At 33.6% G+C, this 20,174-nt stretch overlaps 1 non-coding gene and 1 pseudogene across 1 annotated transcript; both read right to left on the bottom strand.

The window, feature by feature from the left end:
- Nucleotides 1-7,900: 7,900 nt before the first annotated feature.
- Nucleotides 7,901-7,984, bottom strand: TRNAM-CAU. The gene is given in 2 exon segments: nucleotides 7,901-7,936; nucleotides 7,947-7,984. It is a non-coding gene; the product is annotated as a tRNA-Met (tRNA).
- Nucleotides 7,985-8,974: 990 nt separating this feature from the next.
- Nucleotides 8,975-13,884, bottom strand: LOC116136716 (annotated as a pseudogene).
- Between the last annotated feature and the right edge of the window lie 6,290 nt (nucleotides 13,885-20,174).

Genomic DNA, 20,174 nt, shown 5'->3' with positions numbered 1-20,174 from the left:
TTTTATTACCCAAATATTAGGTTTTCTATTGATTTTGGTGGGAAACAAAATGATTTACTAAAAAACTCCTGGTTTCATTTAGATTTGGACACACAAATACATTAATAAATTATATTTTAACCCCAATATATCTTGATTTTTCTAGCAGTCGCAAGGGAGGGAAAATCGCTCAAATCCGTCCAAAATGGAGGCGAACGAGGCTAGGGGATGGATGGGTTTTGTCATGGATGAATCGAGGAAGCTAGTGTTGGTGGTGGTGATGTCCAACGACTCTTGAAACCGGCTAGATCTGGATTTTTCACGCAACCATGAAGGAGGGGGAAATTGCAGAGAAAAGGTTTAGATCTGGCCAAAATGGAGGCTAACGAGGCTAGGAGATGTAGAGGGAGGTCAAGGGTGCTTGTGAGAAATTTGAGATGTAAAGGGTTATTTTGAAATTTTTATTTTAGCCAAATATTTGTTGACCATACTACCCTCATTGGTAATGAACTTTTGACCATTTTACCCTTTCTTACAACAAAAATTACTAAAAAAAATTGTGTTGTGAGTACTGAAAGGGTATTTAAAAAGTGGGTGGATATGAATTTGTCAATAAGTCATTTTTTGGATGGGAACATGTTGTTTACTGTAATTATAATATTAGTATGAGATCTGTCCAAGAATGATACATATTCATATGGGATGGGAGCGAGGGTTAATTTGTGTATTCCCAAGTTTATGAAATGCTAAGCCTAGAAAATGGGCCCATCTAGCCGCGTTCCTGTGTCGGTGAAGAAAGATGGCGACGTGTCAGTGCAGGTGCAATGTGTAGGATGAAGAGTGAAAGCAGAGGATCAGAATTAAGATTGCGTTTTAAGGTGGCTCGTGATTTGTTTGTTTGCATGCGGTGGTGGCGTAAACGCGCGATTTTAAATATATTGGCAGTGTTTCCACGAGATTGGGTTAGTATTGTGTGGGACCGTGTCCATTGTCACGGGACCACCTTGAAGTGTGAGTAAGATTTTTCACTATTAACACGTGGCAGGGAAGTACAGTGTGCTCGGATATTATGATGGATTTTCCTCCGCCAATTAATCAAACCTTCAAAATTCATATTTTACCAATAAAGTAGATGGCATTTGAAGGATGCAATTTTATTCAATTGAAAATTAAAAGTTTGAAAATGATGTAATTGACAATTCAATACCTAATGCTATCCCACCATATTGTTTTATAAGGCAGTAGGCACCAAGACTGAAAATTTGGTTGGAAGGTTGTGAATTTTATTTATTTATTTCAAATTGGGGATCACAACGAAGAAGGTTCCATTCCAAGTCAATCGTTTGTCATTTTGTAGACTTATGTGAGTCCTCCTATTCCTTTACTAACTTGATAATTATCCCAACAAATCCCAATTTTAAATTTAATTAAAAATATTTTATATAAAACGATGAGGTTAGAACACTTGTTTATGAACAAAAGAAATCATCAAAGACGCATGGTGATGTGAGAGATGGAATGCTGACGAATGTTGAGTGTTTCAATTTGTATTTGAAAGGAGAAAAAGACCCACCCGGCAAACAAACACTTTGTCTCCGTACCCAAATTTCTACCCTACAATTTGCTCCGCCTACTTTTTATCTATAAATCCATTATCCCTTTTGCATGATACGTAGTGACTTCTCTAATATAGAAGCTGCTCCTGTGGCCTGTGGGGTTGCTTTTTCATGGACTATATAACGTACCATTAATGCTTATGCATCACTAAAAACAGAAGTTTAATTATTTGTTTACCAATTTTTAAATAGAAATAAATGTAATTTAATAATCATCATACCCTTTCTGGTTTATCACTGTATCTTTATTTTCACTTCAAGAAAAGATCTGAAATGGCCCATCGACTTGGATGAAAATTATCCGTACATTAGTAAAATTTTCTTCAAAGGCATTTTTAATAACATTTAATCAAAAAATTATCATTTTTGTCCCATTACACTATGCTATATCATTATTATAATAAGAAATGGCGCTGTCACAAGTTTAATTAACATACCTAATTCACGATTTTATTTTAATCCAAGCTGGATGTAGTAAGTAACAATAATAATAATGTTGACGCACTTCTCTTTCCACATTTACCAAACACTAAGTGGATCTTGATCCGTCCGTTGACTCTAATGTATCCTCTAATTAAGTAAAATTAATTGAAGGAATATTAATACACGGATCTACAAGACGGGCTGCATAGCTCACAACCCGACAAAAAAAAAATGTTACTTTAGGTCTGTGTTTTGCCAACTTTTTGACCCGAGCATTAATGAACAGCGTATTATAATTTTAATCCCAACTACAAGCTTAATAGTTTATAGATATAATAATATCTATTAAGGACGCAATTTGCGCATGATTGTGGCGTAAACTAGAATCAAATTGTCGGCAAAATAATCGTGTAGAGGCAGGCCCATGGTGGTCCTTCGTCTCTTTCAAATTATTCGTTACATTAGTCATTGGTCCACCGACACTAAGTCAAATCCTTTACAATTAAGCATTGGCTGTATAGATTCGGATCCTTTTTCTAAAGTAGAAACTCTAACTGCGTGAGCTAATAATAATTCTCTTTATTTCATTTTAATTTATTAAAAAAAGAGTACTTAAACCACACAAACAGAAACTAACTGCTAGCCTGTTTAAGGTTTAAAATTTTAATCATCAATTCAACGCGGATCTCGTGACACGTAATGCCATGTTTACCTTCATTAATTATAATGTGTTAGTTAAATAATAGTGATTATCTCCTGTTTAAGATGGATTTACCTAACTGTTTGGAAAGGAATAGGCCCCCACGGTAAATTTTTGCCCTGGTCATAAATTCAAAATGTAAATGAGAATGAATGAAAAGAGTTGTTCCATGACGGTACTAGCTAATAGCTATAAGAAGAAAAAGTACTTGGACTAAAAGAGGCCAGCCGGAGTTTGTAGTTTGCTATAAATTGGTTGGGAGCAGCCTGGTGTTAGAAAGTGCCTCATTATGACATTGACATATGTTCATTTAAGTCTTATTAATAGTAAGACTGTTTAATATTACAAAATAAAAATAAAGTTTATTGATTTTAAAAATAGAGATGAATGTTGGGAAATTATTAGACTTGACAAAACGGGTTTAGACCTGTAGATCGACCCATACTTGGGTAAAAAATATAAGGTATAGGTCTAGTGTTTTGTATCTGTACCCGATTCGTATTTCATACGGATTAGATTGGGAAACCCGCGGGTGCCCGTTTATTATTTATATATAAAAAAAAAATTGAATTAAACTTTGAAAATTGAAATCCCTAATCCTAAAAGACTCACACTCATCTCGACTCTTCTCCCTCCGAGGCTCCAACACAGGCGCAACTCTCCTCTCTCACATCATCACCTTTGCTGATGACATCTCCTCTCTCACACTACCTGAGAAATGTTTCCCTCTTCGGTCTTTTGCTTATTATTCTTGTTTCACTCTTTGGTCTTTTGCTGATTATTCTTGTTTCACTTTGTGGAGGTTGGTTTACTTTGATGATTTTTGGGGTGTTTTGATGCTTGATTACTAGTTGACTCGTTTTGTTTCCCTCTTTGTGATTTTTGGGGTTGCTTTTTTGCTTTGCCTTGTAAAATTCTATTTGTTTTATGGTTTCAAAGGATCTTGGTAGAAAGCAGAGCTTGTTCGTCAGCTTGCTCTAGTTCTGTTCTTCAACTTGCTCTAGGGCTGTTCTATTTGTTTTACTTCTTTAGTTTCTCGTTTTGCTCTAGTACAAGTATTGGACTATTGGTATAATTCAGTCTAAATTGAACACGTTTGTTGAGACACGACTTTGCCAATGAGTCAATGACCCACTAGAAGATATTTTTATTTATTAAAAATGGAAATGGAGGGCAAAATCAGGATGTGCCATAGTTTGAGATAAAGTTGTGTATGTATTTAGCATATTGTATTGTTGAAGGAAGGTGCACATAAAGATGAATTGACTGGAAATAATGTTCACTTGTTTAATGTTACATGTGGTTCACTATTACTTATTTTAAACACTCCTTTTTAGTTAACAAAAATTACCATAACCCAATTGTACATAATAAAAGAATTTGAAAGCTATTATAATTACATAAAAAAATTATAATTAATATAGTATTTCAATATTATATATACACCAAGGACCTGTCCCATCAAATGATGTGTTGGGTGTTGCCAGAACATAACAACATGTAAAAAATAATATATAAAATTGTGGTGGTTAACTGTAAAAAATTGAAAACCACATAGTGTAACCGTTAAAATTGAAAATTGGAGAAAGAAAAAATTGAGTACTGTGGGTCTATCCGTACCCGCGTAGGATAGGATTTGGATCCAATATTTTGGACCCGTATAACTCGACTAGTTTTGGGATCATACTCATGAGAGCCGTATCCGTTTTGCCCGACCCCAACCCAGCCCACCCACCGGTCTTGCCCAATCTAGAAATTATGGGCACCCATGAATATGAGAATGAGGGTACCATTGCATCATCAATGACAAGTGCTGATGATATATGTATTTTATGTAGCCCCCATAAATTAAGTAGAAACGGTGAGTGACTGAGTGTGTCTGCCCATATATTTATTCAAGTATTTTTGTTTCTGTTCACGTAAATTACAGACAGACAGAAAATGCAACTTATGATTAGAGAAGGAGAAGACAAATGAAGATGGGCTGGCCCAGGGCTCCTTCATGCCCACCGGGCTAAGGCATGGACTCCCTTGTAGGATTTTCCCGGGAAACAAACATCCACACAAGGTCACGTGATGTGTTTTTACAATAGAAGAAGCATCATAATTACATTGCTACTTAAGAGCTAAGGATAATGTTTTGGCTTACTCAAATGAGTGGAAAACCCACCACGAAAAGCATAGCATGAAACTTATTGCTGAATGGTCGGACCACTAGCTGCACAGGCCACTTTCATTTCATACCTGTTTTGCATAATTTTCTATCACTACTGATGCAACATTAAATCTGCTACCAGGTGGGAAGATTTGACAGTAAGGGAGCCAACCCCACCACCATGTCTCATCAAGACAAGTATTGATTAAGAGACTCTTGATGATCAACTTCACATTACAACGCAAAAGATTGAAACAATTCCAACTACACAAGAATAAAGTATCAAAGGTAAGGTCCCTCCAGTTTGATATTGCATGTGATGTGTTTAAATGTGGGTGCTTCATTCATTCTATCTTTGGTGACTTAAGCAAAGGCGGCAAGGCAGAGAGTCCATGCTTCTTCATTCTCATATTATGACAATTATGTAGTGTGCATGTGACCTATCCACATCATCTTGCTTCTTATGCGCAACTAAACATAGCAATTTGCATATTAAAGCAGCATCATAGAAATGATCTGAATCAGAAAATGTTACTACCATTACTAACATAATTTTACTGAAGGATTCCGATCATCTCAATGGAAGCAACAGCAAGTAACATCATGAACATGAATTTAACCGGATAAAAAGGTCTTGAAATTTTGGCATCAAGTGGAATGGTGGGAATTTGGCATCATGTATATATCACATCAAACTCATCACGGAAGAAGTATTAAGAGCGATGACAGTCGTGGATAACTAATAGCCAAAATCTCATAAATGAAGATGTGAAAATCATAGAATGCCAGATTTATCAATTCTACATGGGCACAAGATGAGTCCAAGTCGAAAGTACTATTTTAAAGCATGAAAGGAACAAGTGTACTGGGAACACTATTCAGATCAAACTTTTCTTCCTTGTTAAATCTGCTGATACTCAATTATGAGCATTATTAAATCCATTAACTCAACTTCTCAATTCTTATCAAATGCTTAAACTTACACTCATCACACTCATTAATCAGTTGGTGTTTGGCAATTTTGTCAAAATCAGGAGTCAATAAGGCCAATGTGAAGGCAAGAGGCTCCATTATAGATTCTTCCCATTGGAACCCAGAGTGACCAATTCAAATATAAGACACAAATAAGTAACCAAATGATGTTCAATAAGAGAAAACGACTGTCCATTATTGGATTCTAATTAAATGATAATGATAACAAATTAAAAATTCAAACAGTTTCAATACCTAAACAAGTCAGTTTCAGAAACATCTTTGGACTTTTTACGACTGATAGCTCCATTCAACCACCCCATCTAGCAGTAATATGTTTGTCTTTTCGCGGTCCAATTACAGCTTACCATGGCCTGTACCCATATTCCTATCTTCTTAGCTAAACATTATCTTTTTAATAAATCCAGTTAAAATTTGGAATCACTTTGTTTAATTTGAATTGTTATGCAGCAATTGCTAACAGTATGAAGATGAATTTTCACATGTAGCCATACTCTTTAATTGAATTCAGCCTGGCCACATGGGCATGTTCCATCATCTCTTTATATCCACAGGCTCTTGAGTAATTAATGAGAATATTACTGCCTTGTTGAGAGAATAAGCATTGAACATGACTGAGAGAATAAAAAACAATAGTACCATTCAAAAAATTAAAGTACTGCAACAACTACATATGACTTCTAACATCATCAATTAGGGATGACAGGAGACTATTATAAGAGGAAGAATAAGGTCCACAGAATTCATGATCTGATAGAAATCTTTTAAAAAAATGTGAAAAACTCCATACAAGGAATGGAGACCTCCCAACTACAGGTCTCCTTAACCTTAAGTAACAAAACTACTAAGAAAAATGTGAACCTAAAAGAATGGAAAAGAAAAGAAAATGAGTCATCCTAGCTTTCTTGAAACCTTTCACATTGTATCCACAAAGAAATGGTTATAACCCATTCATCTATGCTACTCAAAATTGTTAATCCGATTTCCAGATGTATATTTTACCTGCAGGAAACTCTCTAAAACACTTATTACTACTATCAAGGCTAGTTTTTTTTATATATATATCCTTTGTAAAACACATCAAACACAACACATACATTATTGACACTTCAAAAGATGAAAAATGAGAATTTGTACTAGATTAACAATTTCTTCCTGCATTATTGTAGACACTTGAAAAATCACTCCATATGCACTTTTGAACAAAGACCGTATCAACAATTTGGTGGTTTTTTTTTTTTTTTTTTTTGTTCTTATTAAACAAAATGACCCAAATCAAATGATTGAAGTTGAATTCCTCACAACCATTGAGGCTTCATGGTCAGGTTTGTTTTCTGTAGCCGTAAAATTCTAGAAGGAATAATGTAATGTTTTCTGCAGTTAATAAGGGCATGCCATTGAAACGGAAAATAAGAAGAAATCGCTACAAAATATAACTACATGAAGCAAAATTAATGTTCAGTTAAGCACCAAAGAAAGATTTTAGTACTCAAACATGTACTTGTTTCCTCAAATCAATGGAATATGAATACAGGTAGGTATGCTGCAAGTCAGCCGAAAGTTCAGAGAAAGGGCAACAAAGTAACATTGTAAGAGATGATCCAGGCAAGGGCAGTATAAATAAAGCAACATTAACTATGAAAATTGAAGTTTAAACAGTTGGAAAGTACACATACCATAAGATGACCATATACCCACTATACACAGATTATTTGATAAACATGAAAAAAGAACTTTTCAATTAACAGTACACTACCCGAAGAATATTCACATAAACAAAAAGAAACAAAGTCAAAAATGCTTGAAAACATACACGAACAAAGTAAAAAATGCCTGAAAATATACACTAACAAAGACAAAACTGCACATATTCACATAAACTAATAGAAAATCAGAAATGAAAAACAAAGTCAAAAAACATAACCACTAACCTAATAGAAATTCAAATGCTTATATTCACATAAACCAATAGAAAATCAGAGACTAAGTCAAAAAAACATAACCACTAACCTAGTAGAAATTCAAAAAGGTAACTGGGGTGAGAGAGGCTCGAACTCTCGACCTCAGGATCACTCTAAGCTATGAGACCTACGCGCTAGCCAACTGCGCCACCACCCCATTGGCTAGCATGTTAAGAACCTAATTAAATAACAGATTTAAAATAGGATTCAACTGATTAAGATATTTCAATTTAAAATAAAATGAATCCGTAATGTTTATGGAGAGAATTTTGGAGGCTTTTAAACATCCATTAAACAAATAAAACATCTAGGTAAGTGTTTGAAACTAACTTATTCATATAAGATAAATTTGGCTGACTTCATTTAGATGGGATTGATTTTCATTCTGCTGAAACTGTATTGAATTTTAATCTACCCCTTGAATTTGAAATCATGAATAGGGTTAGTAAAGAGTATCAAGTGAGGCTATATACAGAGTAGAATCTAAGGTTACCACTGTTTTGTTGCTGAATTCTTGATTAATATTTCTGTATTGCTCAATTAAATGAGTGTGGATTCTGCCATTTGGGTTTTTTTCCTGCTAATAACCCACGAGGATTTAGCAAATGCCTATGGATTTTGTGGTAGTATTAAATGGGCCCATTGGTTGGTTGGAGCCTTTTATTTTTTTGAACTGGAATTTTGTCCAATTATAATCACTTCACTTGGAGAGGGATTGCATTAATGCATGATGCATGGATATGTAAATATAATCTAATTAATTTAATATTGTATTACTATAGATTTGATCAATGAACTCAACCAGTACATATTGAATGAATGAACCAAAATGGATCAAAGATACGTATCCAGTAAACTCCAATATTTTAATAGAAAAATAATATTGTTAAAAGCCTAACGTGGCAACAGGGCAACCGTCATGACAATTGACAAGGATAGTTGGTTCCAATTAATACATTTAATTTCTATATTCGGAAACTGGACCCAAGACACCTCAAATTCAGACTTCTGCTTGGCCTGCTTTCCCTATAATTTAATTATTTGTTTCATCTTGCGCTATCCATCTTCAGGATTTAATTATAAATTTTATTATTTATCTCTGTATGATAAATATTAATTACTAAATCCAAACATAGAGGGATCTGAGTTACAAGAACGAAGAAATTTAAGGTTGGCAATCCATGACGCATTTAATAAGTCTAACTTCTTGGAGTCAGAAGCACTTTGTCGATAACCTCCTCCAGATTCATGTAAGATGATCCTAAGGAGCAGTAATGGCATGTTTCTGTTATGTAACGGAAACATAAACTCTAACGCTAGCTATTGAATATAATAATAACAAGTAGTAAAGCATAACAAATAACCAAAATTAAATGCAAAAATAAAGAATACCAGGAATTAACGAGGTTCGGTATTAAAACCTACGTCCTCGGGCGCTGCAAAAGAAAACTCCACTATCTCCAAAACATTACAAACTTTTGGGCAATACAACAAATACCCAAAACAAAGGGGAGATACAACAAAACTTACAAACTAAAGGGTCCTTAAAGAAAGAACCCTAAACAAAAGAAGTATAATGGAATTACAACTTGTGATACAATTAACATTGATTTAGGTCCTTATATAAGTCCCTAAACCTTTCTCCATTATCACTTCTACCCCATGTGATTTTGCTAAAAGCCATTTTTCAACAGTTTCGCCATCTTCTTCCATTCAATAGCTTTCTTTTTCATCTCTTTCCCCTTCTCTCCCTCCATCAACTCTCGAACAGGGATTTCAACTTAATCTCTTTTCATGTCGTTATCTATCTCCATGCCTATGCCCACTCAGTGACGGACTTGGGATTTTTGTTGGGGGGGTATTCGTGGCTCTGCCATTGTTTATCAAACAATTAATGAAAAATTCAAAAAAACCACCGAGCCTTAAGCAAATGAAATAATATAATATCAATAATCTGAAAGAAAATAATGCAATAACATAATACTTTACCACTTGAATAAATCTATGAGAAGTAAAACCTTGAGCAAATTATGTTGAAAATAACATTCAATTTACGAGAAAACACAATAAATTTTTTTGTGGAAAAACCTTTTCAATTAAAAATATCAAAAGACCATGGAAATCTAACGATCCACTTAAATCCAACATAATTAAAAAAGTTTACAACAATCACAATCCACAAAAAATGTTCTACACAATTTTTTTTTTTCAAAGATTATAATATAATTTTTTCATGATTTTGATTAGGCTTAGCCTAAGCTAAATAAACTAAAACTTAAATTAAGTCAATGTTGCCTTAACTTTTAATATGAATTAATAAAAAAAGGGGAAATTTTCCTAGTATAAACATAGATAATAACTCAAACTTCTTTAATAATTTCGAGCAGCTAAATGGTGACGTTTGAAATGTAAGAAAGTGGTGGGTGAAGGGTGAAAAATAATGTTCAGTAAAATATAGTTAAAGTTTAATTTGGGAAAACGGGAACATTCTTAAACACAAAATAAACTCACACGATCTATGCATTTTTCCATCAAATTAGAATAAAAATCCTCCAAAAATAAGCATGATTCAACCTTAAAATAAACTAAAATAAAATGAGCAATACACATACCTAAAACTAAGAAAACAGAAAACGAAGTTAATTGTGGCACCTTGATGAGTGAAAGCTTCAACAATTTTAGTCTTCAAAAGTTTTAAGAACGAATAACATAGAGAATGTGAAAGAGAAAATGAGAGAATAAAGAATTTTAGGGATAAAATCATAAAAAACAGATGCACGTAGAAAAGAGTAGAGAGAGTTTTAAACTTTTAATATAATATAGGTGTGGAATATATATATTAATAGCAAGTTTTTTATAAGTAAATATATATATAATATTTCCCATTTTTTTTATATATATATTAATAGAATTTTTTTATAAACCTATATAAATAATTTTTTTTTTTTTTTTTTTAAATGTGAGGGTAGGCCTACCGCCTACCCTCCAAGGGGTTGGGTCCGCTCCTGGCCCCACTCCTTGCAACTGTATCGGCAATTTGTTTGTTGTTCAGCAAAAAAGGGCCAGCAAACCACGGGAACTCCACCACCGATACTTTCAAGAGTAGAATTCCCGCCGTTATGGGTTAAGAATCCACCAATTGATGGGTGGCTTAAAACTTGTTCCTGAGGACACCATTTGCTCTGGTGGTAGAATTGCTGTGTCACCAGCAACAAGATCGGGCCTAACGACCCACAAAAATGTTTGCTTGCTATTCGCAAGTCCCCACGCAAACTCAATTAGTTGATCGGCCGTCATGACTGCAATGCTACCAAAGTTCACGTAAACAACTGAATTTGGTTCTTTTGAGTCTAGCCACTCAAGACATTCAGTTTCTTCTTTCCATTAAATTTGATCCAATCTGCTTCGTGTCGTTATCTAGGATCTGATTGATCTGAAGATGCAGGGGACCGATGGAGTATACAGGTGGCAACATTGAAGCAAACGCATCTAAAACGTCCTTCTCCAAGTCGTAAAACGTGTTCAAAATAATCGCAGACGCCTTTCTAGCTCTTTCAGTCTCCGACAGAATAAAATCTATCATAATAGTATGAAGATCAGTAGTTCTGATAAAGGTGGGGATATCTCTCAAACGGATATCTTTCATGCCTGGTATCCAATCTATAATCGTTTCTAAGCAGGGGCGGATTCAGCCCCTTGGAGGGTAGGCCTCAAGTTTTAAAGAAAAATTATTAATATATAGACCCACAAAAATTGATATTAACATATATACCCATGCTATCCCTCAAGTTTTAGAAAAAAATTATTAATATATAGACTCACAAAAATTGATATTAACATATATACCCAGGCTATCCTTGAATTTTAAAAAAATGAGAATTATTATACATATATCTAGACCCACAAAAAACTTGTTATTAATATATATATTCCAAGCCCACATCATATTAAAAGTTTAAAACTCTGTCCAATTTTCTTCCGGCTCCACCTGCTTTTTATGATTTTATCCCCAAAATTCTTTACTCTCTCATTCTCTCTTTCTCTTCCTCATGCTATTCAATCTTAAAACTTTTAAAATTGAAATTGTTGAAGCTTTCACTATTCAAGATGTCACAATTAGCTCTGTTTTCTAATTTATCAATTTTAGGTATGTGTATTACTCATTTCAATTTAGTTTATTTTAGGGTTAAATCATGTTTTTTTTTTTTTTTTTTTTTGAGGTTTTTTATTCTAATTTGAGGGGAAAAGACATGGATCTTGTGAGTTTATTTTGTGTTTTGTATCTAAGAATGAACTTGTTTCCCCAACTTAAAACCTTAAATATATTTTAAAAGACGTTATTCTTTACCCTTCACCCACCACTTTTCTACATTTGAAACGTCACCATCCTGTTACTCAAAATAAATAAAGAAATTTGTGTTAATATCTATGTTTATATCAAGAATTTTTTTTATTTATTAATTCATATTAAAAGTCAACGCAATGTTGACTTGATTTAAATTTTGGTTGACTTTAGCTTAGGTTAGGTCTGGTCAAAGTTATGAAAAATTATATTATAATATTTGAAAACAAAAAAATAAATAAAATTAAAAGAAGGTTTTGCTCAAGGTTTACTTAACACATTTACTCAAATTTTTGCTTCTCATGAATTTATTCAAATAGGAAAGTATTGCGTTATTGCATTCTTTTTTCTCAGGTTCTTGATATTGTATTATTTTCTTTGTTTAAGGTTTCATGATTTTTTTTTTTTTTTTTTTTTTTAGTTTTTACTAGTTGTTTAGCAAACAATGACAGAGTCGCGGAGGCCTCCCCTCGACAAAAATCCTGGATTCGCCACTGTTTCTGAGTACCAATTTGTCAAATAGCTCTCATCTGCAAATCAAAGAAACATTATCATTTATATTTGACATTTGAAAAAAGATGCACGATCAAACTAGTTCGTTAATGCTTTAGAATTATTACCAACAATTTTATGTTTTATCTTATTTTATTATTCATTCTTGACTATGTATACCAAGTTGAAAAGTATATAGGATACTATAATTAATACACCTTTGAGAGGTGTATAACCCTTCTCAATGAGTTGGCGAAAGTGAACATACGCCATGAAACCACATGCACTAGTAGACCATAAAAGGACTTCAGGAATGCCTAACTCTTCAGCTACATCAAGAGTGAAGCTCATAGCTCCATCAGAAACTATGCAACTCACTGGTGGAACATCGGAGGGGGGATCGTTTAGCCTACCAAGAAGGTTTTTAAAATGAGGTAAGCAATATTTGCTAGTGGAGTCACATAGAGATGGTACGTCTTGAGTGGCGTCGACATCTGTGGGAGGGAGGCCATCAGGAATGGTTTTGAATCAAAAGGATGGGAGGCCAATGAGAGAGTCGGGGCCTCTAGATTTAAGAAGGCGTTGATGGTTGAACTCAGTGCTAACAAAGGTGATATGAAAGCCTTTGTGGTGAAGGATTTTGGCTAGTGTTAGCATGGGATTTATTATTATGCAACGGAAACATAAACTCTAACGCTAGCTATTGAATATAATAATAACAAGTAGTAAAGCATAAATAAATAACCAAAATTAAATGCAAAAATAAAGAATACTAGGAATTAACGAGGTTCGGTATTGAAACCTACGTCCTTGGGCACTGCAAAAGAAAACTCCACTATCTCCAAACAATATTACAAACTTTTGGGCAATACAACAAATACCCAAAACAAAGGGGAGATACAACAAAACTTGCAAACTAAAGGGTCCTTAAAGAAAGAACTCTAAACAAAAGAAGTATAATAGAATTACATCTTGGGATATAAATAACATTGATTTAGGTCTTTATATATAGGCCCCAAAAGTTTCCCACTTTTCATTCCTTTTCAATGTGGGACAAACTAACTCATTTTGGCCTATTACATATAAGTCCCTAAACCTTTCTCCATTATCACTTCTACCCCATGTGATTTTGCTAAAAGCCATTTTTCAACATTTATGTGGCCTTGAGCCGGGTAAGGTATGCAAACTGCATGTGGCTTTTCAGTTGTTGCCAAGGAACCCATTTGCTCTCAAATACTCACTAATAAAGGAGAATATGTTTATGTTGTGAGAGATTTAGCTTGAGGCAGTTTTATAGCCGAGTCCAGAAGGAAGGTCAAACAGTGTCTCATCTATGCCACCTCCCGAGGGAAAAGGAAAAGTCAAATAAATACTACAGTTAAAAATGAATGGACTTTACAGACAGAAAAGTAAAAAAAAAAAAAAAAATCAAATTTTTGTTAATAAAGGTAAATGATAATAAATTTTGTGTCAATTTAGCAATATCATACTTATAAAAATATTTATACAAAGTGATATAATAAAAAATAAATAGAAGAATGAATATAATGAGTTTGACATTTTATTTAATTCTTTTATTTATTTTTTATCATCTCAATTTGTATGAAAATTATTATAATTTTTTTTTTTTAAGTATAGTATTATTATTAATATTTACACATAAATATTGGTAAAAAGAATTAATGAAAGTTAATAAGCCACAAAAATTGAAAAATGGAAAGAGAAAAAATGGGCACTATAGGTCTATCCGTATCCACATAGGGTAGGATTCGAGTCCAATATTTTAGACCCATATAACTCAACTCGTTTTGGGTTCTTACCCATAAGACCTGCACCTGTTTTGCCCCAACCCAGCCCACCCACCCGTATTGCCCAGTCTAGAAATTATGGGCACCCATGAATATGAGAATGAGGTACCATTGCATCATCAACGACGAGTGCTGATGATATATGTATTTTATGTGGCCCCCATAAATTAAGTAGAAACGGTGAGTGACTGAGTGTGTCTGCCCATATTTTTATTCAAGTTTTTCTGTTTCTGTTCATGTAAATTACAAACTGACAGAAAATGCAACTTATGATTAGAGACGGAGAAGACAAATGAAGATGGGCTGGCCCAGGGATCCCTAAAAGGAAGAGCACTTCATGCCCACTGGGCTAAGGCATGGACTCCCTTATAGGATTTTCCCGGGAAACAAACATCCATACAAGGTCACATGATGTGTTTTTACAATGGAAGAAGCATCATAATTACATTGCTCACTAAGAGTTAAGGATAATGTTTTGGCTTACTCAAATTAGTGGAAAACCCACCACGAAAAGCATAGCATGAAACTTATTGCTGAATGGTCGGACCACTAGCTGCACAGGCCACTTTCATTTCATACCTGTTTTGCATAATTTTCTATCTGCTGCCGGTGGGAAGATTTGACAGTAAGGGAGCCAACCCCACCACCCACATTAAAGCTTCTCAATTTGCCATTTTCGTCAAGGAAAAAGCCATCTCGGTTGTACTTCTGAATAGAAACACCACTAGAGCTGCTGTTTGCCCTGCATCTGAAATCACTCTTGCAGCTCCTCGGTTCTATCAATATATATTTTATAGAACCGAGGAGCTGCAAGAGTGATTTCAGAGAGCAAACAGCAGCTCTAGTGGTGTTTCTATTCAGAAGTACAACCGAGATGGCTTTTTCATTGACAAAAATGGCAAATTGAGAAAACATCCTAAGGTCTGATACAAAAAATGTAATGTCTCGTTAGACAAGTATTCTCTGAGTATCCTATAAAGAGATTCCAGAGAATTGCTAGCTTAAAAAGGGTGTTCGTCTAAATTTTTTATCCTTAATTCAGTTATAAAATACTATTACACAATGAATATTTTTTACATATATAAATCCACATTAAATTTCTTCACTGAGACAGTATGTGCAATCCTCTCGCCAGCTTGAAGTCTCCTGACCACTACAATCTAATACCTGCAAAAATAAAGAAAGCAACGGGGTGAGCTATAAATGCTCAGTAAGTAAACTAAACCTAATTATGCTCTTACTCTGCTATCCTCGTTTTTGTTTTACTGCTTCTAAATTTCTGCTTGCTTTCTCTCTGTATTCTCAGGCGTACTTAGCAGTCTCCTATTCTTCTCAAATCTTTCTAAATCCTTCTAAGGTTGTGCTATTCTTTATCATTTTATTTATCTTCTCTGCTAGATTATAACTTTTTGTTTCTTTCTCTACTCAATAAATCGCTAAGTTTTCGTGCTATTTGTCATGTTTATAATTTTTGTTATTTTCTAGCATGTATCTAATTTCTATTCTTTTCTTGTATATCTCTAATTCCTCCTTTTTTTTTTTTAATTCTCGTAGGTTTCTATTTTCTTTTCTTCTCTATTTTCATAGGCTTCTATTTTCTTTTCTTCTCTATTCTCATGGACTTCTATTTTCTTTTCTTGGCTAGTCAGACACGCAATAATAAAATAAACTGTTTAATCTATGCATAAATGCATGAGGTGCAATGCACATAAAATGTCTGATGCCTATGCAAATGATCATGTTTGTATTCTTTCTAATTTTTTTTTTTCTAATTCTTTCTGGAATTCTCTCTCTTTCTTTCTGAAATTCTTTTTGTTTTTTATTTCTTATTCTATTTTTCTTTCTTACTGAAATTCTTTTTGTTTTTTGTTTCTTATTCTATTTTTCTTTCTTTCTGAAATTCTTTCTGTTTTCTGTTTCTTATTTTCTTTCTTTCTGAAATTCTTTCTGTTTTCTGTTCTGGTTTGCCAATCAGACTAGGTTGAGACATGGATTTGGAACCTTAGTCGTGTGACGTATTCTGAAATTCTTTCTGGGTACAGTCCTCATCCATATGCACTTCTAGCGGACTGCACAATTCTGTTTTCTATTATGAGGCTTCTCACTAATGGTGGCGTGCATGTGGAAAACTTCTGCATCTCTGTCACCACTAGCTAACATAGCGAATTCTCACAGGTTCCCTATCACAAAAGCCCTCTGAAAACATGCTCTGTAAATCTGCAAAATAACTAGCTAGACATTTTCCAATAATTTTAAAATTTCTGAAATATATGTTATTGTATGCTATGTCATCATTTATATGATGTCTATGCACGATCCCAAAATACGTGTCTGACTCTGGCATGTATTCTATTAATTCCAAGGCTTTTATTTCTATACTTTTCTGGAAAGCCCAAAGTTCTATTCTAGCAACACGCTTAACTTAAATATTTTCTATTTTATTCTTTATTTCTAAATTATATGCATCATGTGTACGTACGCAATTCTATAAATTCTACATAATTATGTAATTCTTCAATTCTATCATGCTATGTAAAATGTACACGTACACAATTACATTATGTCTCACAAATTCTACTCTTCTATAATTCTATTAATGAGATATTAAAACGGCACAATTCAACTAGGAAATGAATTCTACATTTTGGGCAATCTAATTTCTTCTATAAAAAGTTATGCCACAACTTATGTATTAAGTCTACTAACTTGCCCAATTATGCTACTAGATTTTCTCAAACTTATATGTAACATAACCATGTCATTAAACAACTCTCTAATATTTTTCTAATGTAATAAACATTTCCTGTACAACTTTCTAAATACAAATCTTAATGCCATAAATTTGCATTCTCTTACATGACCATTAACTTCAATTGTTATACATGCCATTATTTCTTCTTTCCTTTTGGCTACATTCTATACATTAATCTATATTGCCATATTAATCATTGTAAATTCAATCTAACATATGGCACAACATATGTATCTTGGCTAAATTCTAATTTCTTTCTAACATTCTTAACTAAACTTTTGGCCAATTCAAAATTTTCTCAAGATTTTCTAGCAAATTCTATGGCTTGTAATATATAATAAGGCAAGAAAACTATACTCATACCAATCAATTTCTAAAATGGTCATGTATTTAATACATAAACTAAACTTTTATTTCTTTGATGTTTATACTTGGGAAAGCTTTTCTATTCTTTATACAATAAAATCACTTATTACATATTATTTATAACTAATCTCAAAACAAGAAACAACAATATACTCATTTGGCCAAGCCATTCTTTGAATGATCTTTCTAATTTCAAGCATACAAGCTTGCAATTTGGGGCCGTTTGGATCAGGGGTAAATAAGATAACGGGGTAATATTCTTTTATTTTGCAAGATTACTGTGTTTGGTTTGCAAGTAATAAAATATTATAGTAATCTTTTATTTCAAATAGTGGTTACTATTGGTAATGTGAAGAGTAATCTTATTACCTTACTAGGGGCTGTTATTAAAACATTATCGGGGGTAATATAATTTTTCTTCCCATTTTTCCCTTAATTAAAAACTATTTTAGACACAATTGCCCTCAAATGTCTATCAAATAAAAATTACCCTAGCCCCTTTACATTTGAGAAATTAGCTAAAACACTCTAGCAACAAAAAAGTTTAAAAATTAACAAAATACCCCCAACCATCCAAGACCACTACCAGCCGTGACTCACCACCGCCAACCCTCGATGTCAGTCACCGTAATGGTGCATGACCAGCGGGATCTGGCCGGTTGTGTGCTAAAAACGGCCAATTCTGGCATTTCTATGGTTGTTTCACAGCCAAAGTTGTGGCCATGAAGCGGCAACAGATCTGGTCATGAAATGGCATGGCCAAATATCTGGCCTTTTCACAACCAATTTGTGGTCGTTTCATGGTCACATTGAAACGACCACATCTTTGGCCTTGAAATGGTCATAGATCTGGTTGTTTTCTAGCCATGGATCACATTTTGACTTTGCCGGTGCATGGTCGACCATATACGGCGATTCGTGAGCCATTCTGTCGACTGCCAATGGCAGCTGGCGGTGGTGGCTGGTTGCCGACAGTGGCTTGGGGTGGGTGGGGGTGATTTTGCTACAAATTAAAGTTTCATATGGCTGGGTTATTTTAGCAAAATTTCAAATATAGGGGGTTAAAATAAATGATTCAAAAATAATAATAAAAAATACTATTTTATTAATATTTAAAAAGGAGGGCAATTTAGTAATCTGTATAATATACTCATCCATTTATCCTCCCAACTAAATATATTATTCACCAATTTATTCGAACCAACCAAACACATTTTTTAAACATTTCTAATAATCTTCAAGGTGATCTTTCTTTCCGTTAATATAATATACCCCTATAATAAAACATTATATGATCCAAACGCCCTCTATGGTGGCATATTGTAATATTATAATATAATCACCCATATTTTACTATCATCAATACTACACTATTGCAACAATTTAATATGCAATTTTTGCCATCATTTTTCTAAAGTCATAAGTTTCAAAACTCATAGTTCAATGACTAAATACAATATGTCATTCAAACTAATGCTAAAAGTTTTAGCAACTTGAACCATGCACTAAAGGACATTCCTTTCATTGAACTAACATAACTAAGTGTTATTCTAAATTTTGGCATAACTAAATGTACTCTTGAATACTAAAACTTACATTTGGTTAAGCCTAACATAACCTTTCAACTCCAATTCTTTCCTCTCTCAAACAATTTCTTCAACAAGACTTAACAAACTCATGCATGCATTTCTCTTTGAATTTTCATCAAACAATTCACATGCACATGCAAATACTTGGTTGGCCACACTTCTACATCTCTCCAAATCCACCAAAATTGGAGCAAAAACTCACCAAACTTAACTTCAATTCTGGCCGGATTCAACACTTCCAAATTCCAACATCAACATTTCAAAATTTCATCAAAAGTTCAACCAAAACATCACATCTATATAACTACTCATCTTGGCTAAACTTCTACACATTATTCTCCATCAAACAAGCATCTAAACAGCCAATACTTCTTATCATACGTCATACACAAAAACTCAAGAATCAACTTACACATATACTACTCAAATTAAAGCTTAGATTGAGTTTACTTACCTTGAATTTGTACAACACTAATGATTCAACCTTCCTTTACTAAAATTCTTTTCCTCTTGGACCTTTGGATGCTTTAGGATTGAAAATCTACAAAAATTTAAGCTAAACCCTATGATTTCTCTTTAAAATTTGATGAAGAAGCTTGAGAGAAAATGGATGAGAGGTGGCATGCTCAAGGGTGAGAATGGTTAGGGTTTTGTCAATTGAAGCCTTATATTTATTACATTCCCATTTTGCCCTTGCACTTTTATAATAATTTCAATTGTGCCATACATGCATTTACCAATATACCCTCACTTTCAATGGATTTAACACATATTCTTGGTTATTTTCACTCCCCACTTTTTCATCTAGTTGTGAGTGAAAATACCATTTTACCCTTATTCTTTAATTTCTTTCTATTGCTTTACGAATCCGTAGTTATCTCAGCATCACATCACGTGTATTTTCTATAATCTTTCTACCACTCTATTCTCACGGCTAGCACACTTAATACATTATATTTATCATACTCACTTTTCAGTTGAACACGTGATTCTGTGTG

Source organism: Pistacia vera, unplaced genomic scaffold (genome assembly GCF_008641045.1).
Source record: "Pistacia vera cultivar Batoury unplaced genomic scaffold, PisVer_v2 Contig318, whole genome shotgun sequence".
NCBI classification, from domain to species: Eukaryota; Viridiplantae; Streptophyta; class Magnoliopsida; order Sapindales; family Anacardiaceae; genus Pistacia; species Pistacia vera.
The sequence above is the reverse complement of the archived record's forward strand: the minus strand, read 5'-3'. Positions and strand labels throughout refer to the sequence as shown.